The sequence below is a fragment of the Tursiops truncatus genome, chromosome 6 (genome assembly GCF_011762595.2).
Source record: "Tursiops truncatus isolate mTurTru1 chromosome 6, mTurTru1.mat.Y, whole genome shotgun sequence".
NCBI classification, from domain to species: domain Eukaryota; kingdom Metazoa; phylum Chordata; class Mammalia; order Artiodactyla; family Delphinidae; genus Tursiops; species Tursiops truncatus.
In genome coordinates, this window is record NC_047039.1 from 15,571,703 (window position 1) to 15,586,373 (window position 14,671).

The 14,671-nt window shown below is 44.6% G+C and overlaps 1 long non-coding RNA gene across 2 annotated transcripts in view; it reads right to left on the reverse strand.

Annotated features, from left to right (window-relative positions):
* Window positions 1-14,671, reverse strand: part of LOC141278941 (uncharacterized) — a 124,438-nt gene that overhangs the window by 106,466 nt on the left and 3,301 nt on the right. The window contains exons 2-3 of one of the 2 annotated variants that reach the window (XR_012332399.1): window positions 13,443-13,588; window positions 5,039-5,308 (exon numbers count right to left, since the gene is read on the reverse strand). This is a non-coding gene — a long non-coding RNA (uncharacterized lncRNA). Of the gene's footprint in view, window positions 1-5,038; window positions 5,309-13,442; window positions 13,589-14,671 lie in introns of those variants that run through there. The other variant, XR_012332400.1, reaches the window with a different exon arrangement.

Here is a 14,671-nt window from a genome sequence, read left to right on the forward strand (position 1 = left end):
GTGGGGAGAGACTGGCCACTCAGTAAGACCAGGCCAAGAAAGGCCGTGTGAGGGGGCTTAGCTTTTACCTTGTGGTAGAGGCCATCCAAAGGAGAAAGTGGAAGATGGGTAGGTATACACTTCTCCCTTAGGAATTGTCCTCAGGGTCTGTTTATCTCCTGGCATGGTCCGTTCAATGAGTTGGCCCCTCCAGCACGTTCTAGAGACGACTGGCCATGTCTGACCTTCTGGAGATACAGCCCTGACCTCCGGGCCACCTCACTGAGGAGAGGGCTCATGGGCGAATCAGCCTCACTCTGCATCTGTCCGCCAGTCCTGCACCCTGGACCACTCACTTGCAAGAGGCACATCCAGCTGCCAGAGGAAGTGACATTTCCTGACTCATCTGACTAGGAAAGAGCAGAGTATCGCTGACCATTCCAGGGGAGTAGCTGCCACAGAAGACCAGGATGCGTACGAGCCATAGAAGATCAGAAGGAACAAAGGTCAGTCCACGTGGGAGTTCACATGGGCGCCTCACAGTCCCCAACATGCCCTCGAGTTTCCCTTCCAGCCCAACACACACTCCACCTGCCCACAGTCACCTGTGCCACCATCACACAGCCCCACAGAGCTCCAAACATCCTCAAACACACAAACTCCCTGCCTATAAGCAGATGCCTGACTGTGTGCCCAGAACCCTCCTGCTCCAATATACATGCACTACAAACCCCAATAAAATCACAGCCACAGTCTTCAATACAAAAACACACCCCCAACGGCCCCTGATAATCAAACACCTAAATCCTCATATCCCACAAAAATCTACCCAACCCCATATAACCCCTCAATGCAAACACACAAACCCTTCAACAATAGCCAAATACATTCAAACCAAACTCACATACTTCTTCATATAAGACACAACCCCCCAAATCCAAATAACACATACAGTCCCCCCACAGCTCTCAACATCCACGTATGTACAATGCCTCAGAAGCTCAGACACACATAAAATGCCATCAGAGAGACACAATGTTTCCAACCTTTCCCTAAATACTCCCCGTAGAACACATGACGACCTCACACCCCCAATACAAACATACACCCATCTCCCTCTTGACATACTATAAACAGCCTCTGTCACATCCTGATTATACACACACAGCTAGCAACCCCAATTTACACTGACAACCCCAATCTGCAAATTCCTCCACACCAAAAATACACTCCCTGAACTCTTACCCTACAGGATGAGCATGTGTATAACCCCTGCACTCTGAATACACACAGATCCAACACACAAAGCATTAAGATGCATACCCCTACCTCTTCTCAAATGCCTGCACACATAGCCTCACAACACCCAGAAGCAGCCCACCACCCAGCCACACCATACTACACCAACCGTACACCCACAAAGGCACTCATGCCCCTCGTCTCTCCCCAGATCACACATACACAGTCTCTACACAGCTTTACTATTACCCCAAACCATCCTATACCCTAAACATACATCCAAGAGTTCCCCACACAGCCCTAACCCATGACAGAGGCAGCTCTACCAGGGGCATCATGGCACCCCGAACGGGCAAATGCCACTGAGGTAAGTGACTCCTGTGTTGCTGCATTTCTTGCTGCTGTTGCAAATCATCCCTTGACCCCACCGAGGCTGACTGGGACACCCTAAACAGGAAGTGGCAGCATATAAGTCAGGGAAGAGGAAAACTCCATTCCAGGTGTTCCCTGTCACTACCCATTGCACCGAAACATCGGATGACCAGCATGAACAAGAAACAGAGACGTGTAACTATACGATGATCGAAATGCAAATGTTGCTAGAAAAAATTAGTCCAAGGGAAGGGGGAGAAGGGTGTTCCCCCTAATTATAAAGCCATGCTGTTACAATTCAAAGAAACATCAGATACAGTACAACAGGCATGGGACTGCATCCATGTTGTAGCTAGATATGAAAAAGATAATTTTTCTGAAGCCCCAAACCTCGCTGGCCAGTAAAGGCACATGGGCCCCGCTGCCCCATTGGCCAGGAACCCAAGAGAGGACCCTTAAGGGATATAGGGACTTCTGGGACCCTTACTGGTCTCCACCAAGGGGTGTTGCCATCACACAGCTCCATCCTTCATGAGATGACTAACAGATCTCCCTGTATTGGCAGCTCTGGAGATCGGGGGTCCCTGATGACGTAACCTTGGGAAAGCCCAAGCACAAGTTAGAAATTTTTGCTCAGGCGCTACAGACTCTTCAGGAGACCGGAGTGATGGGCAGCTGTCACCTCTCCGAATCCTGTACCCTGACCTCTGCCAAGGCCTCTGCCTTAGGGACCTGGCAGATCCCTGGAGCGTGGCCCTCCTCTGGGACACTTGCCCATATACTTCTCTAATTATCCTTGGGACACACATAAACAACTTTTCTTATGGCTCTCATTGACAACTGGAGCTCAAATTACAGTGCTTCCTGGGAATCCTTCCAATTATAAGCAAGGGTCACACTTTAGATTACAAGGCATAATAGTCAGGGGAGTAGAAAGCATTCAACTTCCATTGAATGTTACTATTGAAACAATATTTATTAAAAACCTTTTAGTGCTGGTAGCCCCTTTGGCCCTACCCTTTCCCGTTAGAGCTATGGATGCCTTGATGTACTCAATGACATTTGGAACAAACCCAAATTCCTGGCCTTCCTGGTGGAAGCTGAATATTGGGAGCCCATAAGACTGCCACCTAAGACAGTAAATATCCCCCAATAACATGTATGACAGGGGGCTGTGGGATTGCAGCCCATAATTCAGAATTTATGAAAAGAAGAAGTCATTAAACACACCATTTCTCCTTTTCAATTCCCCCATTTGGCTGCTATTAAAGCCTGCTAGTAATGAGCGGCCCCTTATAATCAACTACTGAAATATAAATGCTGATCCCCACTATTAAGGCTCCCATTTCCAACACTGTCCAGTTCATTAAGGATATCCAAAGGGCTCCAGGGAATTACTTTGCTGTGACAATCTAGCTATGACTTTCTATTCAGTACCAGTTATTAAGGAGTCCCAGCTGCGGTCTACTTTTACTTCAGAAGGCACCCAGTATGTTTTAACCTGTCTGCCTACTGGCTATCTTAACAGCCCAGCTATTGCCCACAGTCTTTGCTGGCAAGACCTGGTGTCCCCTTGCACCGTCTGGCACTATACTGATGTTCTAATCCAGAGCCCCTCAGGAGATTGGTGCACGAGGCCCTAACATGGTTGGTGACCCACCTATAACATACAGGCGGGCTACTTATTGCCCCACATAAAATTCAAGGGCTGTCCACAACTATTAAATTTCTGGGCATTAACTAATCCTCTAAAAGCCAGGAAATTCCTCTTGCAGCTAAACCTCAGCCGTTAACTATTCAGCCCCCCAACACACTATAGCAAGCCCAACACGTCTTACTTAGGTCTCTTCACACTTTGGAGGCAACAGATACCACGCTTGTCCATCATTCTTAGACCCATTTATGCAGCCACGTACAAACCCTCCATAGTTTATGGGCGAAGAGCTAAACAATAAGCTTTATAGCAGGCACAAAGGTCAACTGGCCAAGCCCTCCCGCTGGTTTCCCCTGGCTGCTCCTTCTGGGCTGAGAATGGACTATGTGTCCTGGAGCCTTTGGACTAACACAGCTCCTCCTAGCTGCCTGTGGGCTTCTGCACCAGACGGCTGCTCTCTACACCACTACACACCCTCAGAACCGATTTGGGAACTGGTTCGTTGGTTTTTGATCTTGCTTTTGTGTGCACTGATGCCAGAATTTGTTTGCGACTTTTGCGTTTTGGTGTACAAAATGGGAAATACTCCATCTACCCTGAAGGAGAGCCCTTTGGGGCCTATTTTAGATAAATGGGTGTAACATAGCCCTGAGCCTATGACTAAGTAAGACATGGTATACTACTGTAATAGGGTGCAGACCCAAAATATAGGATCAGAAGGGCGGTCGCCCCTAAAGGGCTCACTCAGTTTTTATAGGATCTCGCAGTTAGAAGTGTTTTGCAAAACAGCAAGCTGCCCTGGCAGTTGTCCAGCTGCCCACCCTCCCTCACGCCGCCATCATATTCACCACCTCCTGTTTCCCCTACCCACGGGGATCAAATAGAAGTTTCCGCGTTAACCCCCAGAGCACAGGAGCCTGATTTAGTATCACCATCTAAGACTCCACAGGACACCCAATTTGGACCGGGAGCCACTTCCACAGCAGGGCAATTTCCCTCGTGCTGACATCCTATAGAGGCCAGGGGACTCCCTTGACTTGAGGCGTCCGAATCTCATCTCCCCACAGGAGCCCCAGGGAACTTTGACAGTGGGGAACCAGTTGATTGACTCTCCAATAGATACCACTCCCCAAACCCTCCCTGTTTATCTCAAGAGGCTTGTAAATATTAAACAAAGGGGAAACAAAGTCATCCTAGGAAAAACTTGCCTGTATCTTTGAGATGCAAATGTCCTTTCTGGTCTTCTCAGGAACCCTCATCTCTGCCATCTTTTTAAAATGCATCTTTTTGAAAGAGGGTAAAGGAATTTAGAAATGGACGTATCAAGGATAAATAAAAAACCTAAGTGTCTTTTCTGTAAAAATTCAGCCATCTAGACAAGTGAGTTTGATTTGTTCCATCTGCCAGAAACCTAATTTGAATCCAACCTCTTTTTATAAACTGATGGGCTTCACATGGCTGTACCTGACTCAGTGCTGAAATTCTGAAATGACAACCATGGCGTCTCTGTACGTCTGTGTCCTTGTATGTGTCTCTGTCTTTGGATAACATTGCTGAGCTCTATTTAACTGGCTCAAAGAAAAGTAAGCACTTACAAACCAAACTATTCTAAATACAAGAGAAACTGAGCTAAATGAGCTTCAGGATCACGTGAACTGGGAAATATTCAGTATTAATTAAGACCTGGTATTAACGTTCGTTTGTGGATCTAATTAATATAGACATGCTGTCAGAGTCATCAACATTAAGTATAATACTTTTATTGTGCCTAGGTTTAATATAAGCTAAATAAAATCTTGTTATATCTGTTGCAAATTTGTCAGCAAGGAAATAACTTGATGTGAAGAAACTTTTTTTTTTTTTGCAGTACGCGGGCCTCTCACTGTTGTGGCCTCTCCGGTTGCGGAGCACAGGCTCCAGACGCGCAGACTCAGCGGCCATGGCTCACGGGCCCAGCTGCTCCACGGCATGTGGGATCTTCCTGGACCGGGGCACGAACCCGTGTCCCCTGCATCGGCAGGCGGACTCTCAACCACTGCACCACCAAGGAAGCCCGTGAAGAAACTTTTAAGGAAAGAAAATGCAAATGAGATAAGAGCTTTAGGTGAACTTTTTAAAATACTTATCTTTTAGGAAGGTCTATCTAAAATTAATCTCTCCAGATATCTGATCACTTGAAAGAATTGTGCTAAAATAAGTGACAGAAGGTTTATGGAAAGTGGACCCTGAAAAACGGAGTTCTGTACGTGGTCAGGACTAAGTTTAAAATAAGTTTAATTGGGGCTTCCCTGGTGGCGCAGTGGTTGAGAGCCCGCCTGCCGATGCAGGGGACATGGGTTCGTGCCCCGGTCCGGGAGGATCCCGCATGCCGCGGAGCGGCTGGGCCCGTGGGCCATGGCCGCTGGGCCTGCGCGTCCGGAGCCTGTGCCCCGCAACGGGAGAGGCCACAACAGTGAGAGGCCCGCGTACCGCAAAAAAAAAATAAATAAATAAAAATAAAATAAGTTTAATTGAGTAAATAAATTTTAAAAGTAAGCTGGTGCACAACTTGAATTTCACTTTTCTCTCTGTTAAGAAGACAAGGTTTCTTAAGATTTTGGACTGCCTTTGATACTGGATTTTAAGTTTTCCTACCTTTTAAGAGATCTGTTCTGTACTTGCCTTTGAAATCTTTTATTGTTACTTTGGCTAAGTGAATAACTATTGTTTCACAGTGACATGTGACCCTATCTGACTGTTTTAAACCCTTTTCTTATTTTTTTGACAAAACTTCCCAAATCAAATTATAATGAAGTTCCTTTGACCTCTAGCTAACTTTGGGGTGCTTCAAAGGGCCCCTGAAACACCCCAAAGAGAGATATTAACTAATTAGGTTGACTTGGTATGTTGAATTACACGGGAAGTCTTGTCAAATAAGCAATAAATCTTCTTAGGTTATATTGTATGCCGAATGATACAGGTATTCTACAGATTAGATGGAGTTCCTAAAATTTGGTATGGCCTGGTAAAATGTTACCAGTCAGAATTCTCTTTATTATCTGAAAGTGTGCATGTCACTGCAGTAACCATGTTACTTTGTCAATTGCACTGTAATCAGATTTAAACGTGCCTTCTTAAGTCTTTTGCCATTGTACACAGTTATGGTTTCACTCTGATGCCTTTGCAAAAATGCTTCCTCTTCAAGAAGATTTATAGAAGGGACCTTTGCATAAATACAAGTTTCTGGTTTTCAAACCATAAAGGTGCAGTGGGTAAGAACTTGAAGAATTCTAATGGGAAACCTGATGGCTTCATAAAGCTGTTAACAAAAACGATTAGTTGCACATGACTGGGTAAACTGGTGACTATGGTTAGAAGTTTTATGGTTTCTATCTGAAAAATGACTGTTTTAAATCTGTGTTTTCCACATGTAAGCAAAACCCTCCCCTTAAACTAATTATGACTTACAGTAATTTCTTAAATTATACCCTTGTAAGCAGAACTGAAACATTTATCTTTTTCTCTCTACCTGGTTGATCCTGCCAGTAGTATAGGCTTGTCTCAAAGATTAAGCCCTGCATGTCTAAGTACGCACTGCTGGTACACTGAAACAGCGGATGGCTCACTAAATCAGTTATGGTACCTCTGGTCGCTCGCTATTGCAATTGCATTACAAGTAGTTATACTGATCATTGTTCTTTGTTTCCAGATTGTTTGCTCTTTGTGTCTCCCTGCTGCACTGTGTCTTTGTTAACGTTACTAGCTGCATTACTTATATCCTGTCTACTTTATAAGACTGGTGTCTCTTACAGTACCCAGTATGTAACCAGGCCTCCAACAATACTTCTATGGCTAAACATCTTGAGGAAACAGACCACATTTATAACATGAAATAACTGTAATAGTGTGATTCTAGGTATGGGAGGAAGCAACAAGCGAAAATGTCTCCTGGATCATAATTAGATAGAGGATCCAGAGGATCTTTAATTATCAATAGGGCCTAATCCAAAAACTAGCACCTGGAGTGGCATATCAAGAATTCTCCCCTGACCTGGGATGAGCCTCCCAGCGCCGTGGGACAAAATTTGATCCTGAAATGTCTCCCAAATATTGGTCAAAATCCTGACCAAGAGGAGAGGATCTGAGAAATAGAATATTTCCTGACACATCAGTCATTAGCGACTGCAGCCCTCCAACATGAGCCGGTGAGCCCTGACGAAACTCAGGGTATGAGAATATAGTATACAGGCCCCGGATAGCTGAGGTACATATCAAATGAATGATTTCAGACTCTTGCATCTTCCCATACATAGAAAGGTGCTAAATTCCTTAACTTGAGATGCTGCCTCCCAGGCTTGAAGCCCTCAAAATTCCCATCAAATAGATCATAACTCTCAACTTTTAGGCTGAGAATATTTTTTTAAGGCTACAGGTGTAAAGGAGACACTTTCCAGAGAGGAACAACAACAACAAAAAAACGTTTGGAACACTGGCACCCATGGTGGACACTCCCGGAAAGATCCATCTGACGAAGCAATTAGAAGGGCCGTCACCCCTTTTTCCACAAGACTGTGGAATGGACATTGACAGTAGGGAATTGTAACAGGGAAGAGCCAAATCTGACTACACGTTGGATCTGTTTCTTTTGCTTTAACCTTTGCCTTCAGCTGCTTTCGTTCACTAAAAGGATACTGTGTGTACATAATGGCCTGCCTCGGGGAACCCTGTCCCTCTGTCTGAATGTTAAACCAAAGTGCCTTTGTTCAGGGAAACATATGGACTCTGTCCACCTGTGGATGGCTACAATTAAGAAGAAATTAACACATCTCCTCCCCGAGGCTGGCCATTCCAGAGGCTATTCGCAAAACTTATGGCCTTCTTACTTTACCTCCTCATCTCCTCCCCATCTCTGTGCTATGAAAGAAACTGGCATCCAAACCCCAATAAGATGGTTATTTTGAGACTTTACTCCGCCATCTTCTCCGTCTGCTGGCTTTCCGAATAAAGTCCTATCCCTTGTCTTAACACCTCATCTCCGATTTATGGCCTGTCGTGCGGCAAGCAGAGCAAGCTTGGACTTGGTAACAATTTTACTCAGGACACGGTGTCACAAAATGGGACACTGCTTTCTGTTTGTTTGTTTTGTTTTTGTTTTGGGCCGCGCCATGTGGCTTGTGGGATCTTAGTTCCTCGACCAGAGATCGAACCCGCGCTCCCTGCAGTGGAAGCTCGGAGTCCTAACCAATGGACTACCAGGGAATTCCCATGGGACACTGTTATGGCCCTCAGTCATGGCCCTCACCTTTGTGAGACAGAGGTAGTAGTGTAGCAGGATTGAGAACGTTGTAAAGTTTAAGATAAAGATTAGGTGGTGAAAGCAGGATTTCACAGGAAGTTAATCTAGTGATACTTGCAGTGAAATGTTGTCAATTCAGCGTTAAGAAGACTGTGGACAATGTGTGGAGTTTGCAAATAAATTTCATTTTCTACAGTCAAATCTGCCAAGGCTTCCACTAAATTTGCAGTTGTGGCTATAACCTGAAGACAACTGAGATAGGCAAAAGCAACTGAATCAAGTTGCATGCTATAACAGGCAACAGGCCTATGTTTACTACCATGCTCGCACAGTTCTGCGCGGCCTGATTATGCCTTGCATGCACAAATAAAGTAAAAGGTTTTGAATAACCTAAAGTTAATCTATTAAGTAGAGATCTCTTTTCTAACTTAAAAGGGCTAATATATTTTGCCTCCAGTGGAGATCTCACCTTAAAGTTTCCGGATCAACCTGAACCTGATCATTTGGGCAACCCTAAGGCAGGCAGCTCTTGCAGCGCTTGTTTTAGCCTTATAAAAGCCTGCTTATGTTTATCTTCCCAAGCAAAGGATTCAGGAACTACATCTTTAATAAGTTCATAGAGTGGAAGAGGTAACAGAAAAATTTGGAACCCAGAGCTTGCAATAACCAGCTAAACCTAGAAATCCACAATGCTAGCACTTAGTTGTGAGTCTAGGAAGTTCCTGTATCAGCCTAATTCTCTCTGGAGATAGCTGAATTCCTTCAGTGCTTAGATTACGTCCTAGGTAATGAACAGCGTCTAGAGATCATTGTAATTTTTCCTTTGTGTTCTTTCTCAGCTAACTGTTGCAGCAAATAAATGGAATCTTTTATGAATGCCTTATGGAATCTTTACAGTAGCTGAGTACAGCAGGAGGTTATCTTCATATAGTAAAATGGTTGATTTCTCAGGGAACTAGAGGGTACTTAAATCTTGGTGAAGTACTTGGGAGAAAAAAGAAGGGGTCCCAGTGAACCCTTGAGGCATAAAAGTGCAGGTATATTGTTGACTGTTCCAAGTAAAGGCATATAGATATTGGCTGTTGGGTCTCCGGGATGCTGAAGAAAGGTGAACAAAGGTCTCCAACAGTAAACCATTTCAAGTCAGTTGAAGCTTGTGACAGAAGGGTGGCTAGGTTTGGAACAACAGGAAAACAACAGGGAAAAACTATTTTTATTAACAGCTCCCAAGTCCTGGACAAATCGCCATCCTGCCAGGTTTCCAACCAGGCAAGTTTGGCATGCTGCAGGGACGAGTACAGGAATGATTACCTCCCGGGCAATTAAGCCTTCTACAATAGGTACGAGACCTTGTATGACCGCATGCTTTAATAGTTGCTGAGGAAACCTAGGGAGAGGTTTAGCTACATCTATCTGAATCTTTATAGGTTTGCATTTTTTGATTCTTCTGATGTTAACACTGTCAGAAGTAGCCCCCAAATTTGCAGGCATCTCCATCCAATTAGGGAACTTTTGTTGAACTTCCTCTTTTATGTCCAGGACAGGTTTTAAGGAACATAAATGATCAGGTTCAGGTTGATCAGGAAATTTTAAGGTGAGATCTCCACTGGAGGCAAAATGTACTGGCCCTTTTAAGTTAGAAAAGAGATCTCTACCGAATAGATTAACTGGGGCTATATTGCATAGCGAAAAGGAATCTTGGTGGAGATAAAAATTCTCTCTGAACTGTATTAGGTACTCCCACTATGGAAACATCCTCTTTACTCAGAGGGACCTGTTGTTCTTTGAGGGCGGGATTTAGAGTAGAAAGCACAGCTCTGGTTAGGGCTAGGGGTAGGGTGTTAAAGGTTAGGTAATTCTGTTTACAGTTAGGGTTAGGGTTTAATGGAGATTTCAAAGTGAAGTATGAGAGTGAGGTCTAACGTAGAAAGCACAGCTCCAGTATCAACTAAAAGTTGGCAGTTTTTCATTATATTTTCCTCTGGGCTGTTCAAGGTAATTGCTGGTAATAGTTTACCAGAGAACCCCTGGAGTTCTGCCAACTATGGGAGAGGGTTATGGGGGGCCCTCCCTTTGAGACAGATATGAGAGCATTCGTGAAGAGTTTGCATAGGACCTTTGAGGACACCTTTTTTTCCAGTGTCCTCACTGATTACAAATGAAACATCAACTTTGGGTCATCGAATTGATCATGGACCCCTAGGAGGTTGTAATGGGGGAGGCCCAGGTGTTATTTTGTGTCTCTTGCCTTAGAGCTGTTGTAACTGTAAGGCTATGAGCTCGGTGGATTTCTGTTTGTGATCTTGCTCCAGGGTCCTTTCAAAATGCTCAGCTATAGTCACCAGTTCAGTCAGGCCTACAGCCTCCCACCCTCTTTTCTGCCCTTTTATCAATCCACTAATCTCAGAAGATAATCCATTTACAAAAAGGGCAGTTAAAGCAGGCTGAGTGGCCTTTTTATTCCTTGGAACACCAACTGCTGTAAAAAGAGAGCTTCCAAACTGGCTCTAAAGTCTTCCACCCCTCTTTTGTTTGTATGAGTGAATAATAGACCAATCACTATTAGGCCAATTACTAACAGACCAAGTGTGAGCAGGGAAGATTTTAGGAATAGCTTATAAAAGGTCAGTTGTTATTCTGCAAGCCTTTTCAGGTTGAGGATCTTGAATATCATCCTAGGGATTATGTCATTTTGCTTCCCGCATCCATTCTGGGGCTTCCCCCAGTCCTACCAACACGGGTACAAGCGGATAAAGATCTAGCAGTTTGGGGACATGCGCCCTGACAGTGACTCTAAATTCTTCAGTAACTGTTGGGGGTTCCTCCCTAGGTTTAGAGAATTCTTGGACTATAGCTCTCAGCTCAGTCTTTGACCAAGGGGTAAAGGACACCTGAGGGGGCTCACCTGCAACCTCAGGTAGTTTTACTTTAAATGGCAATTGTTAAATATTCTCTTTGGAATAGAAAAGTATTTCAGACAGAAAATGAGTAAAACAAGAGTACTCAGGTGAAAAAGGAAAGGGGGAGTTAAACCTGCAGTCACATCCATCCTATGGTCTTTTGTTTCAGGTACCTTTTGTCTCTTTAATTTTTCATTAGCTTTTTGTTCTAAGTCTCTAAACGAAGCTATTTTGGAATCTTGAAACCTTCTGTAAACTTTTACATATCAATTAAAGCAGGCATCTCATTCTCCCTGTCCAATTTGTGAACCCTTGCTCTCTAGTGTTTTCCTTAAATGAACAATCTTGTCTAACTGGAACATGCCCCACAATGACCACTGTAATTCTAGATCAATATTAGTATAATTTTGCCATCTTTCTAAATATCTACAACCTCCAGGACCATAGTTCTTAAATATAAAATAAGAAGGTGTGCCAGAAGCTGGCATTCTCAACTCTTTGGCGATAAAGGATCTCATTTCCTTAGCTAGCCTTTGTCAACCCAAAAGAACACACAAAAAAACTGCGCCTTAATATATCAGCAGTAACAAAGAGATGTTACTATGTCCTGGACAAAAGAAGGCCTGGTATGCACCACCACCAATTACCAGGGATTCTTGGACTGAGGAAAAAGATCCAACCAGCAAATCCCAAGGAATGGGGACTGCAAACTGATTCCAAACAAAATGGAGAACTATAGCCGCCACCAACAGTTCCAAGCATGGAAACTGGGGGCTGATTCCAAACAGATGGGCAAGTGCAGACTACACTGTCAGCAGTGCCCAATGTGGAATCCAGGGAACAAAATTAGGGGCTAGGGTTTACCACTAAAAAATATACTGGCAATAACCAAGAGATGTTACTGTGTCCTGGGAATTTCCATCTGAAAGGCTAGGCCTTTGGCCTCAGGGAGAATCCTCTACCAGCCCAAACTGTCCTGCCCTGTAAAGGAAAGCCAATTAGATTGGGAGCACAAACGCAAAGAGAATGGAGCTCAAACCAAGAGGAGCTTACCAACAACCTTCAGGAAGGGCAAGAAACACAGGGAACTCAAAGGAGTTGTGGGCACCACACCTGTTCCTCCTTGTCCCAAATGTTATCAGAAATTTGCTTCAGATCCCATCACTGCCACCAATATATTTATCTTTTTCTTTTTAAAAAGATAAGCATTTCATCATAAAATCATCCTGTTAGCAGTAGCAATCATAAGAGTGGATTTTAGAAAAGTGCACGTACATAGTTTTATACAGAACATTTCTGGAGGGATACATATTAAACTGTTAGTGGCCACCTCTGCATGCTACCAATGTATTAAAAAACAAAATTTAACTGAGTAAATTTGAAGATTTACTTTGAATTTTGAATAAATTGGCTTTATTAAACGATTCATGAATCAGGCAGCATCTCATCTGATAGAAAGGGACATACTCCAACGGGTTACACAACATGGAAGGCTTTTTTTTTTTTGGCCATGCCACATGGCATGTGGAAATCTTAGTTCCCCGACCAGGGATCGAACCCATGCCCCGTGCATTGGAAGCGTGGCGTCTTAGCTGCTGGACCACCAGGGAAGTCCCAGAAGGCTTGTATAGTAAGGAGGGTGGGACAAGGAAAGAAAGTCATCATCAAGGGAAAAAATGAAAGTTCACTGGAGGAAAGGAAAACTTCAGGTGACAATGGCGTCTCATTGGCTAAACTGCGGAATTTTCTATTAGCTATTTCTATTTTCTATTTCTTGTTGCTGGCCAGGAAGGAAGTCTTCCCTCCTCCAGCTGGGGTAGTAAGGTGGTTGCACTTCCTCTTTGGGGTCAGTAAATGACCTCTTCCTGTTGGGGTAATTGATGATGAGAAGGCATGAGAGCTCCCTCTACGGGGGGGGCCTTCCAGACTCCAATTCTAGTTGAGGTTTCCTTTTGTTAACATTCACAGCATGTTTTATTGGCAGGAGGATTCACAATGAGGGAGAAAAGGCCACAAGACTCACCAGAAAGAAGGCTCAGAAATTCTTGGGTGGGTCCAAGGGAGGCACAAGGTGGCTGTGGGGTCAGCTGGTGGCTACAATGATCACATGGTTCCCTCTGATGGGTTTGCAGCTCGATGTGGAATAGTGAATAAAAGGGTCAGTTCATCCTATCAGAGAAACATGAAACTGAGATAAGCTTCCCACTGCTAGAAGCATCTTGAGCCTTCAGAAAAGAACAGAGAACATGTCTAAAGGGTTTGGCAACATCAGAGCCATATCTCCTCAGAGTGGGACTCCCCAGGCTCTGAAGGTCTCAGTCCCCCACTCTCCCTCAGTGACAAAGCCTCCCCACCTCTGTCCTTGTCAGTTCAGTGATCCCTAGAGGTCCTGCCTATCCGTGAGGACTTAGGTTTCCATGGAGACAGGTTGGTTGAGACCTAGTGATACAGTTAACCAGCCTGATACGCAACAGTTCCCACCACCCTGGGGCAGTTGGGCTCAGGGACACATGGCTCTGGACCCCATGTGGAGGGTGTCCTTGCACGTCAGCTGTGCCACAGAAGACCCAGTAATGCCTGTAGCTGTCCAACAGATTCTCAGGGGGTTTTCCTGGGAAAGCCCTTGGTCATCTGACCTCCTATCCAGGAAGCCCCACGACTTTCTGACTGCTGCCTGTCACACCAACAACACACCTGTGAAGGTTCTGCTCTGCATGGCCATCTGTCCACCAGGCCCCCACTTCTAGGGACCCAGATGCTAGGACCACACAAATGCTGCAGGACTGTCCACCTGCCTAAGGTACAGACACCCCTGTATCCATCTGCATGATTTCTACTGGGAATCAACAACATTTATGGGGATTCTCTGGCCCTAAAGAACAGGATAGGAGCAATGCAATGATTCACAATTACCAGGGTCAATGCACATATACAAGGGCCCAGAGCCCCAGATGCCCCACTCACAATTCACATGAGTGTCCCATACGTACCCACCGATGCCCAAATATTCTTGCTCCATACATACATACATCCAAACACGCACATCAGTGGTACGCTGGTAAGTGCTTGATAAGAAGTTCTCCGAGAAAGGTGGGAAAGACTTCACTTATGGTATCTACATGGTATAAATATTCCCAGCATGACCTATTTCAAGCTACCCACCTGACATCACTAAACACAGAGCTGGGAAGAGATATGCACCATTGACTATCCCAAGATAGTATGAACCAGTTCCAGCACATCCCATACCTT